This window comes from Tympanuchus pallidicinctus, unplaced genomic scaffold (assembly GCF_026119805.1).
Source record: "Tympanuchus pallidicinctus isolate F22 unplaced genomic scaffold, pur_lepc_1.0 scaffold1, whole genome shotgun sequence".
NCBI classification, from domain to species: Eukaryota; Metazoa; Chordata; class Aves; order Galliformes; family Phasianidae; genus Tympanuchus; species Tympanuchus pallidicinctus.
This window is the reverse complement of record NW_026294618.1, coordinates 52,449,640-52,473,051: the sequence shown is the minus strand read 5'-3', so window position 1 is coordinate 52,473,051 and position 23,412 is coordinate 52,449,640. Positions and strand designations below refer to the sequence as shown.

General features: G+C 37.8%; 1 protein-coding gene across 10 annotated transcripts in view; it reads right to left on the bottom strand.

Annotated features, from left to right (window-relative positions):
• TMEM200A (transmembrane protein 200A) overlaps positions 1–23,412 on the bottom strand; it is a 60,024-nt gene that overhangs the window by 13,409 nt on the left and 23,203 nt on the right. The window contains exon 2 of one of the 10 annotated variants that reach the window (XM_052671480.1): positions 11,415–11,580. The exons of the other annotated variants lie outside the window; for them this stretch is intronic. The gene's annotated coding sequence lies outside the window, so the exon portion shown is untranslated. The remainder of the gene's footprint in view (positions 1–11,414; positions 11,581–23,412) is intronic. 10 annotated transcript variants of the gene reach the window in all.

The window sequence follows — 23,412 nt, the reverse complement described above, 5'->3', positions numbered from 1 at the left end:
AACTCCTTATTTCTCTCTTTACCCTATAAAGGGTAATATCCCTCTTTCCTCCCTAACGACTGGCATAATCTTAGCAGTATAGGTACCAACTAACTAACTGTTTTTCAGAGGTCAGGCCATTAAGTATCTAATTAATCTCTCAGAAACTATTTTAAATTTCAATCAGTAGTTAGCTTGAAGCTTGACATTTCTATTTCAGGTGCCTGAAACTGAAATCCATTGTTTTCAACTATTGTTGGTACAATAAAAGTTATTGCCACTACCTACCACTTAGTCTTCTGAATAAATATATTGTCATTTGAATATGCTGAGTTCTTACATTTCATTTAAAATGCATATCAACAGCAAAGATGGGAAGTGAAATAAAGGATACTAATATGTTTCTTTAATATTGCTTGTTTTATTCCAGATACATTTCAGTGTCTCTTAACACTTATGACCTTTGCTTTTAGCATGAGTATTTCTTTTGCTATAAAACTGGAACACTTATGGTTTGAAAAATTATTGAAACTTAATTATTTGAAGTTATCTGTACATGCTATTCCCCATAGTTCAGTTTTACCTAAAACTTTGTGGAAAAAAAAAATCAGATCTTGTATTTCAGCAAAGAATTAAACTTTGTCACAGTAAGAAGTGTGAAAAAAACTGATTTATATTACCATGGCATTACCTATTCTGCTACTTTAGCTGATTAGGAAATTTACTTCCTGTTGGTACGATTTGTTACTATTTAAGTGTCTCAGTTTCAAATTAACAGGACAAAATTTAACATCAAGGAAAGTTTCCTTTATCTTTGGTAAATCTGAAGTCCTAGCAATTAAAGAGGTATGTGTAAATTCTTCTAATCAGGAATGCAAATGATAAAGTAATAAGAGAACTGGTAACATAACTGAGTAAACAAATCAATATTAAGTTGAATTTAACAGAATACATCTAAACTTTATTCCTGATGTATTATATATCCATGTGTAACCAATGCATAGACATTATCATTTGATACCATCATTTTTTTTCCACAGGAAAAGATATATTCTTTCAAAGCAATTTTTTATAGGCACAAAGATATTAATCTTTCTGAAAGAGATAACACAGCAATAGCCTAAGAGAGAGTAGTTCCACAAGAAACAGAAAAACCATCCCAAATTCCATTTCTATTTAGTTGCTTAACAAGCAGTCCTCTCCAATTGACTAACACATCAGTGAGACTACATTACGATGCATCTCTCTCCTAATATCTAGTCCTCAAAATATGGTTAAAGAAGAAAAGCAAGAAAGGTATCTTTTGTATTCGTGACTATGGGGTATTTTAAGTGTACTTTAATTGACAATAGGTGAGATGAAAGCATGTGGAATGTGGTATTAAAAATTTTCATAACCTCAGCTGGGATTTTGAAGTCATGCAAGCAGAGCCAAGGACAGAAAATTGCATGCCTATTTAAAACATTAAAGCTTTGAAATTTTCAGCTGAAACAAACCCTTTGGGTTCAAACTCCCTTTAATGTTGCCTCTTTAAGGCTGCAAAGGGATAAGCTTAGGGACTAATCATATCTTTTTAACCTCCTGGTTGCTGGTCAGATTATGGAAGCAGGCCAAATCATGCTAGCCATTTCCCAACATAAAAGGGAAAAGGCAGGCTGCATATGGGTCAGGTAATAAAAGAATCCAGGGTGTCTAAGGGGCAGCAGTAGGCAAAAGGTTGATAGCAAGGATTAAGAGCTCAGACTCCCCAGATATTGGTAGACCTGTATCAAATGGTCTGTATTTGCATTACATATCAAACAGTAAAATGTTTGCACTCACTGTGAAAAACAAAAGCTTGGAATTAAGGATATATCAAAACTTGTGAGGAAATCTGACATCTGACTGTGATCCACCCATTTAAAAGACCTAGATCTGGCAGCAGTTTCCAAACCTGTACTGTACTGGCCCAAGCAATGTCAAGGGTCTTCATTAGTTACCTCTAAAAAATCAATGGAAAATAACTAAGGAATGGCACACAGCATTATCTATAGGCATTTCTTTAAATATATATATATATATATATCTTTTTTTTTTTTTTCTACTTGAAGCAATCTAGGGGAATCACAAAGTATGAAGGACAGAATGCCACTGATCTAGAGAGGGTCTAGAGGATGTTGGGAAGGAAAGAGAAGGAGGTAATTTTTCTACTATTATAAATAGAATACTGAAACAAGCTGAGTGAGGGAAAATATTTAAAACAAAAAACAAAAACAAATACAGGCTGTTAGGAGAGTGAACAGATCTCATTTTATATGTATTTCTATAGCTACTTAGTACTTTAGAGCATATGCACAGAAGAGGAACCTTTGTTGTATACAGAGTTACAGTTCTATTTTATAAAAATGATTTTGATGTAACTTTCAAGTGGTAAATAGCTGTTGAACTTCCCTTATTCTACTGTAAGTGCCACTCAAGTGGCAAAAATAGAATTGTGTGATATTTGCTTTATCAGAGCATCATACAGGATCAAAGAATGGTTGAGGCTTGATGGAACCTCTGGGTCCATCTGGTCCAAACCCCACTCAATTAGGGACACCCAGAGCAGGGTGCCCAGGACTACCTCCCAGCAGCTTTTGAAGATCTCCAGTGACAAGGTTCTACAGAATCTGGGCAACCTGTGCCGGTGCTCCATCACCCACATAGCAGAGAAGTGCTTTCTGATGTTTAGCTGGAAATTCTTGTGTTCCAGTCTGTTCCCATTATGTCTTGTCCTGGTACTGGCCACCACTGAAAAGACTCTGGCTCTGTCTTCATTGCACTCTCCCTTAAGATATTTATGGTTACTGACGAGCTCATCTCTGAGCTTCCTCTCCAGACTGAATAGTCTCTTAGTCAGTCCAGAAGATGCACCTGTTCCCTCATCATTTTTGTGACTTGTTCTAGTATATTCATGTTTCATAACCACATTGAATATATCATATTCCCATTTAGATTCAGATTTGCTCTATTTTATTAGCAATTCTAAGCCATGGCATTCTCTATTCTGACTTTTATGACTATTCTTGCATTAAAGTAGGGCTCTCACATCTGGGAAGTTCAGGTATGACTGTGAACAGCCAACTTCCTAAATGAGCCTTCCCCAGTCTTTTATACTAAGTGTCTGCATTATGACTCTGTGGACAGTTTATAAAATTAACCAATTCACTAAACAACAATTCCAAAAACACTTTTATTCTTCACTGTTCCTTTGGGGAAAAAAAAAAAAAAAAGAGAGAGAGGGGAAAAACAGTCTTATAAAATAGCACTTTCAGTGTTTAAGTGAACCTGTCAACTGGCAAAGAACTTGGTCACAAAAGCACAACTGATCAGCACCCAAACTCTCACAGCTGTTCAGTTTGTGTCCAAAGAATGCAAGACTCTTCTTCCTTTAGAAAGCTCATGGAAGTGAGTGTGCAGTGCCTTTTTTTATTTTAAAACAAATATTGGAAAATTCTGCTCGAGACAGCTGCTCGGGACTTAGCAGTTCAGAGCCTGGGTTCATATACACAATAATGTGGCTACACTATCGTTAAGTTAACTGGTAACTCGGGCCCAGTGGAACTCAGGAGATCTCTAGACCAACCTTCTTCTCACAACAGTCATTTGCGTGGTCAGCCCTGCTTCCTCAGTCTACTCTCAGTGCAAGGGCAAGGCTCCCCTTGAGTCTGTGAATGTCTTTTCTCAAATTTTATTGGTACAAAATTTCTTTTTGAAAAATCTCTGGGATTTTATTAAACTATAAACTTGATTTGAAATGTCTATCAATAACTAAATATGCAATTTGAACTAAGAACACCAAACTCAGAAATATTGATAAATATAATTGTACACTAAGTAAGAATGCCTGTCACTCAGATTTTGGGAATGTCTTGACTTCATTCTTTAAATTACACAAAAGAAAAATCCCTTTTGAATGCCTTCATTACCTACAGTATCTGCCATGTACATTAATTATTCCAATTAATATGCCAAGGTCAAAAGCAAACTGAACATTGGGCAATACTGTAGAAAGATGAATGCCCAAACTGCTTGTCTTCTTTGCTATTATCTCTTCTCCAGCCTGATCATTACGATGGGTCAGATATGATAATTCTGTGCAAAATCAGCAGCATCCAATATTGGCAGAATTACACAGAGCTCGTTAGCCACTCACAAAAGCACAGAGCACACATCAAAGAAAGAAGTAACCTGAGCTCTACACTTTCCTTTCAAAATACTGCTTTATGACTTGGCCTAGATTTGGTCTACAGGCTTTTGCCTGTCTTAGCTGCACTCACTTTTACACTTGCTCCTTCCTCAGTTACATCTACAGACATACTGTGGAAATCTGGTGAGTTTACAGAAGTTCAGAAATTTTATCAGTGTAAAATATGTGGTTGGCATCAGGTATCCAACGTCTAAAACAGCTGCTGAGTCACCATACAATGAACTACATGTTCTCTTCATGGCCACAGAACACCTATCTCATGCATTATCAGCCTGAATCACTGCCACGCATTGTCTACAATGTTCAGGCATTCTGCTCAGCATAGCTGTACCACTTAGCACAGGTGTTAGATGATGGATTGGAGAAATACAAGTGCTTAGATACTAGACACGTTTGTTGTATGCCTACTGTACTATCTGTATTCACTGCATTACATTATCTATAACTTGTTTTCTGAAGTATGCACTGATAACTTCCTCACTTATACACAGAACTTTTCTCTTATTATGCATGGTATATCATGTCCTATGCCAATACACATTAAAGAACTATAACAAAAAGCAAGAGTTGGCTAAAAAAAAAAAAAAGACTGCAGAAATAAAAATAGGAAGAAACTTTGTAAGACTTGAAGAAAAAGTGCTTAAGAGAAGACTGACTAATAATAGTCTTGCATTATTTTCTCTGCAGAAGGAAAAACTTGAATATGCACACACACAGAAAAACAAACTTTTATATGTATGGCTTTATTTTGCTTGTATTTGCTTGCTTTCTGCAGGTGTTTTGTTTTTGTTGTGTTTTTCTACTAAAAAAAAAACCAACAAGTTAGGGATTTTTTAAGCCTAAACTGAGTAAGGTGATAACTGTCTTTAATGACTAAAGTGATAAAGTGTAGGCTTTTCTAGGCTCTGAAGGCACTTTAAATGTAACGCCTCCTGTTTTATTATGTTGGCCCACAATGTCACAAGGAGATGGTGGTAGTATGAGTAGAGGTTTAACTTTCCCACCAATATCCCATCATACTTGGTTGCTATGTGACATGGCAGCAGAGGGGCAGCCTGACAAAATGGCATTGGACAAATGCCTACGAAGCACAGGTGTGTCACTGAATTCCTTCATGTGGAAAAATGGCACCAACTGACATCTACTGATGCATGCTGAATGCTTATGGAAACCAAAGAGAGGATGTGAGCACAGTGAAAGTTGAACTGCTGGGCAACATTGTCCAAACACCAATGCCATCATAGCAAGTGCAAAACAGCTTCACTGGTGCAGATTCTTAAATGTGTGGCATGCAGCCTCAGGTGAAAATGCATAGCTGATGGTGGTGACTATGTTAAAAAACAGTGTTTTGTGGCTGAGAATTTGCACTATGAAATACTGTTACTGTGCTCTGCATCTGTTGTAGTTTGCATGAAAATAAATAGGAGACATTACTTTTGGAGTGACCTACATATTTTAAAACTTTCATATGAATAAAACCCATTTCTTGGTGAAAACAAGTTGCAAAACTAGAAGTAGACTTGGCTATTCAGCCAAATATTCAGGATTATTTTTGAAACATTTATTCATTCACATTGTTGGTGTTCACATTCAGGTAATAGAAGAGATTCTAGGACAGTTACATTTTAGGCTAAATGACTATTAATTCTTTTATGATCTTCATCTGTTTGCTTTCAGTATGAATAGAAATAGAAGTTTATTTATTGAAAAAATTATCATTTTAGGAGCACAATCTAATTTAAAATATGTATAAGAAGCATGTGGGTCTATATGTATTTATTCTAGTTTCCCTTTTTTTCATTTTACCTTTCAGACATTTCAGAGAATATGAAGGCATTGCTTTTGAAGAAAATGAACACTATGAGATAGCATCAGAGCCTAGCAATGCTAGAACTAAAATTCCAAATGCACTGAATTAATTGGAATTTGGAATCAAGCTTACAGGATGCAGATTAAAGTACTGACCAGACATTAATCATTCAGTCCTGAAATAAATAATATAAAGAGTCTCCAGTTGTTTCTGAAGGACTGATTTTGTAAAAGCTATCTGTGACCTATTGCAAAAGAAAAGTTAACACTCCAGAGCTCAGTGTGCCAGAAGATGAATAAGCTCAGTTCCCCCATAAAATAAATGTGAAACAAAATCAAAGATGTTAACAAATATCTTAATTTACAGGCACTAGGACTTGCTGGTTCTTCAGTTCTTGCACACAAAATTTCAAATAGCCAATAAATAAGCCAGTGGCAGGCACTTGCTGTGAAGGCATATAAGAGCAAAAAATGTTGTAGTCCTTTGGTGACGCATCATCTAGCTTAACCACCAATCTGTTACTTGATTTAGTCAGAGTGAAATCTTGAGGCGAGACACACACTTAATGTGGGCAGCGACCAGCTGTCAGGAGACCAAACAAATGTCCTTATGCTCTACATGCTCACTTAATCATGTTAATTAGCATGTTCTAACAACTGTAATTTCTCACTGTGTATACAAATCCAATGACTGTAAGATCAAATAATAGCAGGAACAAACTGAAGTAGTCATTTAAAATAAGGTTTAAACAGTATTTGTATTAGATATGAGTTCAAATCTATTTGTTCTGTAACTGAGGTGTTTCAGCAGAGCCTTACCCCTGACCTAGAAAACACATCACATTATGTAAACCATACAGCCTGAAAACTGCAGGAATAATCATTCTCTGTTTATCCTTAGAGACATAGGACCAGTTTTTCAAAGATATTCAAATAATGCCAGAACATAACTGAAAAGTTCTTAGGTATCTACAGGTATCTAAATGTAACCCTGCTACTTGTCAGTTTGCGCTGGCAGAATAATTTGAAAGTAATGGCCAAAACATCAGCCTGTGAAGTGGGACAGTCTGGGTTCCTGGCCCTTCCACCAATAGGATACTTTTTAGTTGCATCATGTCATTTCAATCCATGTCAGTAGAAAAGTACACACACGGGTCTCTTTGGAACAAGAATTCGAATCTGGGATCCTTGAGTGCCCCAGCCACATGATGAGTGTTTGTTTGTCCAGCAGGAACAGCTGCTTCAGCACAGCTGTGGCCCTTTGCTACAGCTATAAACTCCCCTGGTCTGTCAGTACCCTTGGAAATCTCCTTTGACAACTATATTCCAAGGAACACTGAGAAGAAGAATGGATCAGTGTTTGAATATTTTTTCTACTGAAGACCTTTGTGCAAGTCAACCTACCCTGCCAAGAAGACAGATTAGCAATAATAATTTCAAATGCTAGATTTAAAAATAAAGCAATATTTCACACAGAAAGGAAAGCATGGTTCAAAAATATTTTGGGCAAAATTTGCCCATTAATGTATGTCTCAGAAATAAATCATTATTAAATTACAGTAAAACTCCACCAGGTCTTCAACTGAACACTGGACTTCATAGTGGCTATAGCCATAGCCAGACTTCCATATGGGTGCATGATTAGAACCTGCAAGTATTTCTACCACTCCTTAGTTTGATGACCCATAACTGCAAAGTAGAAAGTACATATAAAAAAACGCAGCAGTTCCAAGATACAAAGACTAGCAAATTAATCTTTCATATATATAAAACTATAGAAATGTCAATATCAGGGTCAAATTAATTCCCAGAATGAAAGTTATCCCTCACAATTTCTTCTTTACTTTTAATCACCCTCATTACCATTGGCATTATAATAACCACTTCTTGTGCTCTAACATCCAAAACTAATAATACTGTAAACAGCAAGAATCCACAGAGAGCCAAGTGATTTATCAATAATCAGGTGCTGAAAGACATGCTGGAATAGTGCAGGTCATATTTATGGAATTGTACATTTATCTTTGACAGACAAATACATATCTAAGTATAGGTATGTGATGCGCTTAGCAAATCTCTTTTTTTACTTGACTCTGAACAACCTTACTGATGTTCAATCACTGTGGAGGAGGAGGAGTGGGAAAAATGTTTTGTCTTAAATGGTTTATAGGACAGTAAAGTCTATCCCTTAACACTGATCACCTTTCTGCTTGATTTATTAAGTATTGGCAGCAACAGAAATTCATAACTTGGAACCTCTGAAAGCAAAGGAGATCTGCTAGGCATCCTGTGCTTTTGTTCAGTTTCCTTTCCTGTTAAGAAAAGAGTGATTTATCAACATATATAGTGTGGGTTACTTTTTTTCTTTTAAGAAACTGCTGCAAAATTATCAGCTATGTATAAGAAAAGCACGATGAAAAAGTAGAGAGATAAACTGAAAATGCAATTACAGGTTAAGTAGCAGGAAGCTGCCAGTAGTCTGCCAGTGAGTTTGCAGTTCAGAATATAGGGGAAAGGGTGAAAAACAGCGTCACCAGTTATTATTGGGCAGTGCATAGAGTAAAGACAGCTAAAAGAGCATAAGAACGGCTTGCTGTCCTGTCTCCTCACTTTTGCTTGCTCCCAGAATGCCCATGTGTTCACACAGTAGACTTCATAGATAACACAAAACCTTCTTTTGTGACCCTTAAATGGTCTGTATCCACTCCATCCTGTTGGCCACAGCTTTTCTATGGCACCAAAACCACTAAAATAGTTTCAATGACTTCATTTTGCATCTATGAATCAGCATATGTCTATCCTGCTGTTTAGCTCCATCCATTTGTTCCAGTTATGCCCTTTGCAGATTGAGCCTATAACAGAGAGTTTGTGAAGAAGTAGGCCATCTGGCCTGAGAAAAATGAGAATATTCCTAATACATGAGGAATGATTAAATGATACCACTTGCTAAAATATGGCACCCTATTAATGACCCTGTTAATGGATATGTTGCATGGATAGCTCAGCTTCAATGCACTCCATTTATGAGGTCTGTTTTAACACATTTGAGCTATCCTGTATAATTTAAAACTAAATCTCAGTTGACCCATACAATCAGGTTAGATGTCAACGATGACCAATGTTACGTAACATCTTAATTTTAGGAGGAGATAGTCAACTATTATACATAATGTATAATACATATGTACATAAATACATATGTACATACATATGTATATAATATATAATGTTTACATTATGTATGTATTACAGACTGCAATTTATTCACAAATGACTTGCAAAATTATGTTTTTTAGCTTCTTGAGGCCTCACTTGCATTGCTATTTTTACATCATCTGAATGCTATTAATATTTTGCATGCTTTCCCTCAGCCTGTGTCTGGTCACAGTTAATTACAAAGATAGTGTCAGTTTCTTTTAATGGAAATCATCCAGAGTTACACAAAGCCAGAATAACACTTACAATAAGGCACTTGAAATATAAGTAAGGCATATTTAAACTCAACTGAATGCTTGACTTAAGTTAATTGAAGCACCTTGTTAAAAACCATTGGTTGATTTGCGATGCAAACATAGATAGCACAAATGACTGAAAAATAATTTCAATAAGGAGTTTAAGAGTCAAGGAGAGAGAAAATAAAGAGCCATTTTTTTACCAGTTACTGTAAAATTTATATTTGTGTCTTATTGCTTTAGGGTCTTCTCAGTCCATCACAGAGCATTTGTAGCTATCAGTCAGTCTGGTACATCTAAAGCTTTAGCCCAGTTTCTGGATGCATTTATGAGGAGAAGGTAAAGGTCAGTAAAACTCTCTTAGCAGATTATTAAGTATCAACACATATAGTGGGGGTTATTTTTTTTCTTTTAAGAAACTACTGCAAAATTATCAGCTATGTATAAGAAAAGCACAATGAAGAAGTAGAGAGAGAGAGAAACTGAAAATGCAATTACAGGTTAAGCAGCAGGAAGCTGCCAGTAGTCTACCATAAGGTTTGCTGTCCAGAGTACAGGGGAAAGGGTGAAAAACAGCATCACCAGTTATTATTATCCAGGCATAACTGAGGGTATCCACTAAAATTTAGAAAAATTGCACAGAGTATCTTGTAAGAAATATTCATTCACGATTCCACTTGTCTCACAATGGATTTTAAAGGTCACCATTCAATGCTTGTCCCACTCAGCAGAAACACATCACCAACACCAGTGTAATGACAGAGTAAAAGGCAACAGATAAATACAGCAGACATTACAGAACAATTAAGACTATCAATATTAGTGCAGTTAACAACAAGCAGAGCATGCTATAACAGCTGGCTAGTTTCATAAGTTACTGCCCTAAAAAAGGTCAATTCTGAAGACATGCTAAGTATTCTCTTCCCTTTCCTTGCAGAAACCTTACAAGTTTTGATTCTGCAGAAAAGATATTCAGTGTAGAAAACCCTGGGTAAAGTAAATGGTTTAAGCAGCTGGATTAATACACGAATACATGAGTTTAAGTTCATTATGGGACTAAAATATGAAGAAAGTAATCACTGCTTGGTTAAAGCAATGTACTGCAGCAAAACCAATCAGCAATGCCACAATAAGTCAGATACATGAGAAGACCAAAGTACAAATATTAGTTTTTTTCTTAAAATGTCACTAAGAATTTGCAGAGCAAATATTAGAGGGAAAAATTTCTGTACAACTTGAACTGAGCTTGATATTTGAAACAGTGGTTAATAGAGCTGCAAACAGTAAGGACCACCCAGAGTGAATAAAAAGGCAGACAAGCCTGCAGAAAGATGAACCAGATCATGCAACTATGTGAAAACAGCCTGAGATGTCAGAGATAGAATGTAATTTAACCAACACAAATGAACAAAGATGAAGATAACAAACGAGAACACGATAGGAGGCAAGGAGAAAGCAAACAAAATGACCTACATAAATGATGAAAGCACACAACATATGAGACTGAAACAAAAAAGGAGAGTAGGAGAAGCATCTGGTCATGAGTTTGATTTGATTTGTAGGAAATGTGCAAGGTATGTGGGAGTTAACTAGTCAGATGCAGCTGCTGGCATATTTGGAAGTTGATCACATCCTCCTAGTTCAGCTTGAGGATAAGATTTTGTAGAGCAAGAAACTTCTTTTCCCTTCACATCATACTGTTATTTATTCCCCTACTAAAAGGATCCCACCTAGAAGCTGAAAAAGCACTTCACAGACACTTCTTTCAGGCTTTTCTTTTATTCTGCAGTTTTTGTTACCCTAGTGCACACCAAAGATACCAACAAGTAAAAACAAAAAAATACAATCCTCAGAGAAGTCATGGACTGCTCTGTGCTGATCCAACACAGCCAACCAGTATAGCATGCATTGATGAGAAGTCTTATGAACAGTTCATAAGCATTTACCAGTTATGTAAGCTGGGATTCTCGGGAATGTGCTTGCATCACCCTGGTACACGTATGTGGATTCTCACACTGTCTTGACATCCCAGGGTGTGGTTATAATTGAGGCACATCCAAATCAAGTAGTTCCAAATTCCAGCCAACACTGATGCTTCTGCCTTTGAAATAGCTGTGAATTTGAGAAAATGTTTAACACAGTTAAACAATTTTTCACAGTTGAGTTGTTGAGTGGGTGAAATAAGGGGTCAGAAGAGAGGACACTCAGAATGTCTATCCTGTTGCCCTGAAAAGCTAAATTTGGAGGAGAAAGATCCAAAGATAAGATACTTAACAAGATAATCAGAAAGTTTATTCTTCTGTACTATCAGGAAATAGGCTAAATCATGCAGGTATTTTTTGTTGGTGTTCTTATTGGCAAATTTCCATTAGTTACAGTGTTTTACTGAGGACATTAGAAGGACTTCTTGTCAGTTGCAAATTGCAAGCATGAATATCCCTAGCATTGCAGATTGGCTGAAAGTTGTGTTTAGATTTTTCACTTGGACAGTCCCGCTTCATCCAGTTCCAAGTCTCATTTTCCAAGCCATGGAGAGATGTTTGTATAGCAGATCTCTATTACTTCATAGTGACAACGTGATAGCCTTTCTGTGCCACTTACACAGAAGAAGCCTCCCATACACCTAAAAACAGTCAATGTCAATACTAAACCTGATGGTTCCTCAAGGGCTGCCACTAAATGCCTTTGTCATGACAGAAGCATAAAAGTCAGCTCCTCACTGCCAAGCATGCTGAAAGCAGGGACACAGATTTAGAATCTTAGTGGTTGGTATTTGTCTGCTTTATTTAAGCTGACTTAAATCAGCAAACAGAAACACAGCTGTGCTCTCTCTTCCTAACTTGTCAGATCATAATCCATATGTAGATCCAGAAATTGAGCCAGAAAATCCCACATCTGACAAGCAAAAAACTGATCAAGTTCAAGGAAAGTATGTGCATATACTGTATGGAACAAGGGCAGCATCTTCATGAATTCTGAAATGAGAAAATCCTAGATGAGTCATCCTGCTTTGTGACCAGTGGGACAGATTCCTAAATCATCCCCACATTAGCTGGGAAGGAATTATCTCTCCTCTAGCTCATAGGTCACACCAAACAAGGCTTTCTTGCATGTAGTCCACATGAAGAACATTTCTTGACCAAATATTCTCACTTATACTAAGATCATTACAGAAACATCACTAAAAAGGTGCTAGCATTAATAATAACATAATCTGCTGGTGCCATAAATTTCCCATGTAAACCTCCTCACAGATGACCAGCCTACGTAAGGAGATTACAGCTTTCTTTCCACTAGAGATACAACATAGATCACATAACAAGTAAAGCAGGACCATACTGTCACTTCAACAGCTTTCAGAAATGCTGGTATATTCATGCCACTCCAGAAGCCTCAAATACTAAGAGATCTGAGAGGTGGCTAGAGGTTGAAATGTGAATGTGTTGCCTTATTCTAGCTTGGAAACTCCCAATCCATGCATGATGCAGCAAGCTACTTCCCCCCTACTTTATTCAGCTATTGTTATACTCCTGAACAAACAGTGATACCTGTTCTTGGTGAGTATCACAATCCTAATTGCATTTACCCACGGTGTAGTACTTGTTCCAAAAAAGTATTAGTGAGGAATGCTGAAGAAATGACCCACAGCCAGCAGAATATTTCTATTAAACCTTTAATTTTCCAGCACTTCCTGAATATCTTCTGATCTGAGCTCTGTGACCCAGATGAGCATTAACATTGATTTCTGAATTTAATTACAGACACTCTGGCTTGGAGAACTGTGACATGCTGAAACTCAATTGAATTGGGCTTGCCCTGGCCTCCTCCTAATACACGCTATGCTGATTAATCCAATCCTGTTCTAATTTTCAGCAGTGCAGGCTACATTTATCCTTCCCCATTCCTTTACAGTGAACACTGCCTCCCATTTGCATCTGTGGTGCAGCACTGCTTAACTATATGCTCTGCATCAGCTTTTTGTGCTTCAATGAATCAGTCATTTCAAAAACATAGTGCTTTAAAAAAGCAAGGGCAATAAGAACAAGATGAATGAAGGGCAGGCAGAAACTCAACATATGTTTTGGACAAGGATTTACAGACCTAGATTTGTATAAGGCTGCAACAGGTATGTACTATTCAGAACATCTTTATTCTAGTACATATTTATTTATTTTATTCTTGTCAGTAATGTGGTTCTGCTGTAGCTCAGTTTTTATGAACCTTTATTTCACTGATAATGTAACTAGGTTACATCCAATGAGTGCCAAGTCGTGAGGGCTGATTTTAGCCCCATGGGATGATGACAAATAATTTGTTTACTCCACTGGCTCATGTAAAGGGTAAGTAATAGATGCTGTTTCAGGCTAAAAAGTCCTGATTCATGTTTCTTAACCATAAAATCATGAACAGACCTCAGCATACTGGAACTTACTTTTAGTCAACATCATGTTCCAGGATGTCCAGAACAGAGCTATGAAAATGTCATCAGGAGACTATCATCAGTAGTATCTATAAAACATTTAATGTGTGTTTCCCCTTCACAGACATAACCAAAAATGCAACAAAAAGCTTAGGGCAAAATTCTGAAGAACTATGCAGAACCATTTGCAGAAGTTACCTGTGAACCTTCATTCAAAAAGGAAATTGAATCTCCAGGTTACTTGGATGTTTTTGACACTTCTAAAGTATGAGCCTGCAAATAAGGCAAGTTTTAGCTTTAAGCATTTGAGCACTTGAAGTGTCCAGTTCCCATCTATTAAGCAGGCCATAGCTCTTTTGCTCTGACCCTACAACACTACCCTCAAATTCCTATTTACTAATCATTAATAATTAAGTTCTAAGTGTTCCCTTAGACAGCTATCCTTTCCTCAATTCTGTCTTATTCTTCACGCATATCAGCTTTACAAAGAACTGGTTCATAAAACTTCAGGTAAGCTTTCAGCTGACAAACACACACCTTGCTATCTATTGATCTGGACTGTAAGGCTTTACCCTCTATCAGTCTTTGGTAATAGAAAAAGGTGGAAAACCATTTTAAACCATTTAAAGAATGATATGTCAGCTGTATTGTTTGCTTTAATAATATGCTTTTAAGGTGATGCTGTCATTATTTCAGACAATTTTTTTCTAGCTTTCAGTATTTATTTCAGCAGTACAGAGTAGTGAATTAAAAGTAAATTCAAAATATGCTGAATTATGCCTAAATTTAAAAATTCCTCCCTTAAATTGGAGTAGGCTTTATGTAATAACAAAACACAGGATGCATTTTTGTGCATGTAAGGAAACTTCATTAATTCAGAAAGGATTAGCAAAGTGACTATTAAAGATTTACCAATCCTTTTCCTAAGGGCCCAGTCTAATTGAAAGGTCTTCCAATTTTCACCAACATATTTCCTTGCAATCCATACACCACCTGTGAAATTCTGAAGAATTCTCTAGAAAATTATGAAGGAAGGAAAAAAGACTAATAAATCATAAATGTTCTTGGAAAACGGTATTATCAAATATTACTGTGAAGTATGATCAGCACCAATAGTTTCTTCACAAGCTATCTGTCAGCTGAATATTCATGCTGGTGAGTTGGCATCAATATTATTAACATGCTTAGTAACAGAAATATTGAAATATATGAAAATTCAGAACTATGAATCTTTCTATTGTCATACAAATGATTACACAAGAGATACAGTAGAGCATACTACATTTAGTTTTTATCTGTTTAAACAAAAGGAAAATAAACAAATAAGGCTTTGTTTATTTTTCCTTACTGAGGCTGCTTTGCTGAAATATTCAAGCCGGCCCCTAGACACTCTCTCCTTCATAAGGATCACTTCACATTTAATATTCAAATGCTCAGTAACCATTAATTGTGTTATTTTTCCACACAAAATTAAAATGAGACTCATGCTTTGTACCATGCAAGTATCACAGAATCACAGAACTGTAGGGACTGGAAGGGACCTCCAGAGATCATCAAGTCCAACCCCCCTGCCAAAGCAGGTTCCCTACAGCAGGTCGCACAGGTAGGCATCCAAGCAGGTCTTGAACATCTCCAGAGAAGGAGACTCCACCACCTCCCTGGGCAGCCTGTTCCAGTGCTCCGTCACCTCACTGTAAAGAAGTTCTTGCGCACGTTTGTGCAGAACTTCCTATGCTGCAGTTTCCAGCCGTTTCCCCTTGTCCTGTCTCCACTCACCACTGAAAAGAGTCCGGCCTCGCCATTCTGCCCCCCACACCTTAGATATTTATAGACCTGGATCAAGTCCCCTCTCAGTCTTCTTTTCTCAAGGCTGAACAGACCCAGTTCACTCAGCCTTTCTTCATAGGGGAGATGCTCCAGGCCCTTCACCATCTTTGTGGCCCTCCACTGGACTCTTTCCAAGAGATCCCTGTCTTTTTTGTACTGGGAAGCCCAGAACTGGATGCAGTACTCCAGATGAGGCCTCACCAGGGCAGAGTAGAGGGGGAGGATCACCTCCTTCGACCTGCTGGCCACGCTCTTTTTAATGCACCCCAGTAAGCCATTGGCCTTTTTGGCCACAAGGGCACACTGCTGGCTCATGGCCAACCTGTCATCCACCAGGACACACAGGTCCCTCTCTGCAGAGCTCCCCTCCAGCAGGTCATCCCCCAACCTGTACTGATGCATGGAATTATTCCTCCCCAGATGCAAGACTCTACACTTGCTTTTGTTAAACCTCATCCGTTTTTTTTCTGCCCAGCTCTCCAGCCTATCCACGTCTTGCTGAATGGCAACACAGCCTTCAGGCGTGTCAGCCAATCCTCCCAACTTCATATCATCAGCAAACTTGCTGAGGGTGGCCATTATCCCCTCATCAAGGTCATTGATGAAGATCTTGAACAAGACTGGATCCAGCACTGACCCCTGAGGAACACCGCTAGTTACAGGTCTCCAACCGGACTCTGCACCACCAACAACAACCCTCTGTGCTCTGCCAGTCAGCCAGTTCTCAACCCACCTCACTGTCCACTCATCTATCCCACACTTCCTCAGCTTTGTTATAAGGATGTCATGGGGGACAGTATCAAATGCCTTGCTGAAATCAAGGTAGACTACATCCACTGCTCATCCACCCAGCCAGAGACAACATCATAGAAGGCTACCAGGTTGGTCAAGCACGACCTCCCCCTTGTGAACCCGTGCTGACTACTCCTGATAACCTCCTCTTCTTTCAGTTGTCTGGCGATGACATCCAGTACAAGCTGTTCCATCACCTTTCCAGGGACAGAGGTGAGGCTGACTGGCCTATAATTGCCTGGGTCTTCCTTCTTGCCTTTTTTGAAGACCGGGGTGATGTTGGCTATCTTCCAGTCTTCAGGCACCTCCCCCATCCTCCAAGACTTCTCAAAGATGACAGAAAGCGGTTCAGCAATCACCTTTGCCAGCTCCCTCAGCACCCGTGGATGAATCCCATCGGGTCCCATGGATTTGTGAACATTGGTGTTGCCTAGGCGCTTCTGGACCACCTCTTCCCTGACAGAAGGGAGATCTTCCATTCCCCAGATCCTCTCACTAACCTCCAGGGTCTCAGATTCCCGAGGGGGAGCTTTCTGACTGAAAACAGAAGCAAAGAAGGCATTCAGTATCTCCGCCTTCTCAGCATCCCCCGTTACCAGAACACCCCTGTCACTTAGCAGGGGAGCCACATTCTCCCTAGTCTTCCTTTTACTGTTAATGTACTTGAAAAAACCTTTTTTATTATTCTTTATCCCCTTTGCCAGATTTAATTCCAGGCGGGCTTTAGCCTTCCTTGTCGCATCCCTGCAGACCCTGACAACATTCCTGTATTCTTCCCAAGTAGTCAGACCCTTTTTCCACATTTCATGGGCCTTCTTCTTTCCTTTGAGTTTGTGCACGAGCTCCTCACTCATCCACACAGGTCTCCTGCCACCCTTTCCCGGTTTCTTCCTCACAGGGATGCACCGATCCTGAGCTTGGAAGAAGAGCTGCTTAAATGCCGACCAGCTCTCACAGGCTCCCTTGCCTTCCAACACCCTAGCCCATGAGACAGCTCCAAGTAGGCCCCGGAAGAGATCGAAGTTGGCTCTCCTAAAGTCCAGGATAGCAATCCTACTTTTTGCTTTACTTCTTCCACTCAGGATCTTGAACTCCACCATCTCGTGGTCACTACAACCCAAGCTACCCTCGACCTTTACTTCCCTGACAAGCCCTTCTCTATTAGTGAGAATAAGGTCCAGCAGTACCCCTCTCCTCGTCGATTCCTCAACCACCTGCATCAGGAAGTTGTCTTCAACACATTGCAGGAACCGTCTGGACCGCGCATGCCTGGCCACATTGCTTTTCCAGCAAATATCTGGATAATTGAAGTCCTCCATAAGCACCAGCGCCGGGGATCGTGACGCTGCTTCCAACTGTTTGTGGAAGGCCTCATCAACCTCCTCCTCCTGATCAGGGGGCCTGTAGCACACACCCACAACGGTGTCAGCCATACCAGCCCGCCCCTTGATTCTTACCCACAAGCTCTCCACTGCTACACCACTCTCCCCCAGGTGGAGTTTTACATTCTAGCTGCTCTCTCACATAAAGAGCACATAAAGTAGAACAATTCTACAACACAAACTCTTTTCAATTAAGTGAAAACGTTTCCTCAACTCTTTTAAAACCTCTTTTCAATGCTGCTCCTACAGTCAAACTAAAATCTAGAGAGAAAACAAGTAATTTAGTTCCTTCACTAATGACAAAGATAGCATCAGGTGTTGTTTTAAAATGTTCAAGACCAGAAAAGATCTCAAGTTCATTACATCAAAATCAATATCATTTTATAGTATCTTTTAATTATTCTACTGCCTCCATTTTAAAAGTAAAGTATTTTTTCCAATCCTCCCACGTGGAACACTCTGACCTGACATCTAGAAATACTCTGCTTGCTTCCAGCTCCATTTTATTCCTGGACAGTTTGTCCTTATTTGTTTTTGTGCCACATTTTCTGAGACAGTTGAACCCAACTACATTTTTGTGACAAGCTATATCTGATGTTTAAATAGCTCACTGCTGTTTCTCTCTCTAAAGAAATAACTTGTTGCAATTTTTTTCTAAATTCCAAATGGTATTAAACAGGATGTATTCATCATTTTATAAATTCTCTGAGCACTTCATTGATCAATCCACCAATACATTTAAATGCACACTGAACATCAAGAATCTGAATATTGAAGCTGACCTTGCCAGCATTATATCCTCCATAACTTGCAGACTGATGCCAATACAGCAGGAAATCGGGGTTGGATTGGATCCTAATACTTTCCTATTACTTTCCCTGAGAAATCCTGCTGATGTTTTTTATATAAAAGATCTACTCAGAGATGCTAAGGAGCTCACATAAGCAATTGCTATTGAATGGGAGTGGTTCTTTCAGCTAGACTGGAGGAATTAAAATTTCCACAATTTCTGCAATTTATTTTTTTACTAATTGATGAGGACATCTGTGGAAAACATTTGATCCTGTCATGCACAGGGCTACATTTTCCATACCTATTTCCTTTTGCTGATTTCTGGGTTGTTTGGGAGTTTGATTTTTCTCCACGCTGTCCTGTATTTTCCTCACTATCATCTCAGTTATCTTTTGAAACCATTTAACATGTTTAACAACTGTGATTAACTACGATTACATAGAAACAAAAACAAGGCATGTCTTTCCAAATCCTGAAGACTTTTACTCAGCTAACACACATAGCTATCTTCAACAAACACTAAATATCTTGAAGTCTTTCTCTAACCATGAGAACCTGCTTCCTTCATAACAGAGAATACACAACATCTTATATTCCAGACTACAAGTTGATAATGACATAATGAAAGCATATATATCTGCTGTATAAAAATTTACAAAATCCAAATTCAGGACAATTGTCCAGTTGTAACAGATAAATCTGTGGCAACTTGACCGTAATGCAGATAGAATCCTGATCATTTCCCTAAACTTTATTTTTGGAAACCGCACTGGTGAAATATGGCAGCAGCACATTAAAACTCATAAGTTCTGCCTATCACATAGCAGCACTTGCATGAAGCCCTGCGCTGGGAGTTGCAATGCATACGAACCACAGAAAACAAATTTCTCCCTATTTAACTTTCTCATAACATAAAGTGACTTCATTTTAATTATCACTGTAACTGCTAGAAATACCCTCAGTATTTATCTGACTTTTTGAAGCTTACAAAATTTTTTATTTTAAACTTGAAATATGAAGTATAATTTCTTTTGACTAGTTATTTGTTTACTGTAGTCTGGATCTCACGTGTGTGAAGAGAAAACACTCTCAAGGCTATCTCATAGATATTCTGTAAGAATATCTAATTGGAAAGGACCCATGAGGAATTTTGAGTCCAGTTCCTGGCTCCACATAGGCATAGGGTTTGAATTTTGAGTGGTCCTATGAGCATTGTCCAAATGTTCCTTGAACTCCAGCAGATTGAAGCCATGACCACTGCCTTTCAGAGCCTGTGCCAGTGCCCAATCACCCTCCTGGGGGAGAATCTTTTCCTGCCTAACCTGACCTTCCCCTAATTAAGCTCTATGTCTTTCACTCCTTTTACTCATCAATCTGTGTATGTTCATCTTGTCTTCTCTTACATGTCGATTACATCTGAGGACCAGTCTTTCCAGTAGTTTCTTCCAATAATTTTATCCTTTATGAGAACAGTTCTCACGAAAATGTTCCCACTGCCATTCTAAATCCTGTTTCTCATAGTCTTCTGCCTCTTTTACTACCAGTTGCCATTCATCAGCATAAAAGAAAAGTAGATGTATACACCTATGCTAGACTATAAACTATGGGACAGACAAGCTGAATGTGATTCTTTGTTGTCCACCAAGCAGTGCAGGATTTCACAGCTGATTATGTACATCACTACCATTATAATGTAGCAACGCACTCCTTCCCATTTTGCATTCCCTCAAGTTGACAGTAGAATAATAAATCAATTGAATTTTGAATCACTTTTGAATCACTAATAAATTAATGGGTGCTTTTTACATGTTTTCTGTTGCTAGAAGTATCTCATAAAATAAAGCAAAAACTCAGAATGAATTTTGCTATGACATGAATTAATTAAATCCTTTCAATAGATAAAAAATAAATCTTACATTCAGTTCCTTAGTCATTGGACAAAAATGGCATTACTGGAATCATTCTGACTGACATCAGAACTATACTCTCAAGAGAACATTATTAAAAACTAAAATAAATCTGCAGATAGAGAGATTTAGATGGACTCTTTGCATTACACATAAACACATACGTTTTCTTGAGTGACTGCCTGAGTCCAGATGCCTCAGATTAACAAAAATTCTCTTATCAACATAGCCAAAATACAGATAAAGAATCTACTGTGTGTTCTCATAAATCAAATAACAGGTACTTAAGAGAAAATATGTTGCATAACAGCAGCGAATTTAATTATTTTGTTTATCTGTGAGCATTTATGTGAAGATATATATCTTCATATTTGCATCTTGACGTGACTAATGGAAGTAGAGGGTTTCTCTGCATGTAATTCATTTTAACTTAATATGGCAACGACTGATTAATTTCATTTTCTGGTGTGGAGTAACTGTAACATAGCTGATGTTGTTTCAGTACCTCTGAACTTAATTATCTCCAACTAGAAGGCAAAGTAATAGGTACAATTTTTATCTCTCTTTTTTTCTTTCTTATCTCTGAAATCACCTGCTGTGAATCAGAACATTTTTCAAAGATTTATGGTTAAGCAAATGCTACTCTTACTCAGTACAGAGTTTTCAACAGGAATTCTGCATTAGTAAGGCAAGTAAAATTTGGTCTGGAAATTTCTGATAGGATTGTACTTACTATAATTTATTTAAACTAAATTAGAAAGAGAAATACTCTACAATTAGAAGCTCAATCCTACTTTTCTAAGTACATATAAAAACGTGATTAGCTTTTATTTAAAACTTGAATGCACAAGGAATACAAAATGGTGTTAAGGATATAAAGTTTTTCATCTATCATGAAGTAGGTCCATGAATACCAAATAACTACCTTGTGGTCAGAAGACACTGATGATGAGATCTCTTGGATACTGAGAAAATATATTTACGAGTGTACTCTCTCAAGAGGGAACAAAGGTTTTTTTAGTTCAATCTCTAATTGTTTTAAATAGCATTTAGAGACATTTCACATTATCACCTAAGTATTTTTCCATTCCATACTCATGGAACGGAATCTTGAATTCTGAGGTATTATTGAAAATAATAAATTAGATAGGATGACTTACAAGAACTAATGTGGCTGCGACACTTCTGGGTAAAATTCTAACTATTAACATCAGTTGCAAAATTTGCATTGGCCTTAACAAGGCCAAACACCTTCACTTGTGGGTTGGAAGTTTATTTTGTGTATATTTTGAATCATTCCTTTCACACACGCTGTTGTAACTTGGAAGCTACAAAAATGTAGACAACACAGGCAATGAAAAAAAGAAGCATGCAGGAATTAAATTTCTTTAACAGTGGTACAGTTTTTCAAAAACAAAATATAGCTATTTTAAAGGACATTCAACAACACGTGCAACACACTGCAGCATTCTGAATCTTTAGTTGCCTTTATGCTGGAAAACTTTAGGCACAGCAGCCCTGCAGTGATCCTGAAAACATAGCAATATGGAAAGTATTTGGACTTATTTATAAATAACTTTCAGCTTTCTCACCAAAATCATAATCAACGTAAACTATTTCTGTGTCAAACAAAAGAGTTTCTGTGTCTTATCACCAGTTTAAAAATATGAGAAGTGCTCTAAAAATAATGCCTCCTGTTTTATTATGTCAGCCCAGGACATCAGAGGAGGATGTCAGTGATATGGCAGAAGAGAGCGCACCTTCCCACCAATATTCCATTACATTTTGTAACAGACGGCAGCAGAAAGGCAGTCTGACAAAATGGCATCTGACATAGAAATACATATGAAACAAACTGGAATTCCTCCATATGGAAGTAATGGCACCCATAAATTTATCAACATTTGCTGAATGTTAATGAAGACCAAAGAGTGGATGTGAGCACAGTGAGGCGGTCGGTGAAGCATCTCAACACTGGTGACGGCAACATAAAAGACAAGCCACGTTCTGGACAGTCATACAGATCCTTATGAGTGCAGCACATGGGCTCTTGTTCACCACTGGTGAAAATTCATGGCTAACTGTGGTGACTACGTTGAAAAAGAGTTTTGTAGCTGAGAATCTGCTCCAGCAAAGTGTTATGGTGCTCTCTTGTATCTGTTGTAGTTTCCGTGGAAATAAGAGGTATTACTTTCAGTAATGAAGGAAAAAAGGTTTCATTTTCAAAACACCAAAACTATTTTGGCTGCTTCAAATTTTGTTTTTTAGTTGTCATTAATTTAAGCCAAAACCACTTGCTGAATTTAGTATGGACACTCATACAGTTGCTTTAAAGAAAAACAAACAAACAACTAAATCACCTTTTTTGCAAATAGCATTAATTAGCAATAGTGCTGTTTAATATACATGCAGTGTATTCTATTTTAGTTTCACCTCATTACAAATTTTTGACAATGTTTAAATAAAAAGATGATAAAAAGAAACACTACAGCAGCTCTTCTTTCATATTATTGTCAACACTGAGTCTGAGTGAAATGTTTCACACATAAAAGTGACTTTTTTAACAAAAATATAGCATTTTTAACCAAAATAGAGCATGGAATGACTCATGTTATAAATCACACAACTTCGTCAAAAGAAGGAAAAATGTTGCACAGAACTGACATTTGTCAGGTTAAGAAAAATTAACTGTTTTTATGAAATGTGATTTTGCTCTCCCTGGATCATGCTGCTCTTCAGAAACTTTTTTTTTACAATACATAAACCATTTTCAGATGCATGTATTACCACCTGTCACAGATTGCAGCAAAGATTGCTCCATGAG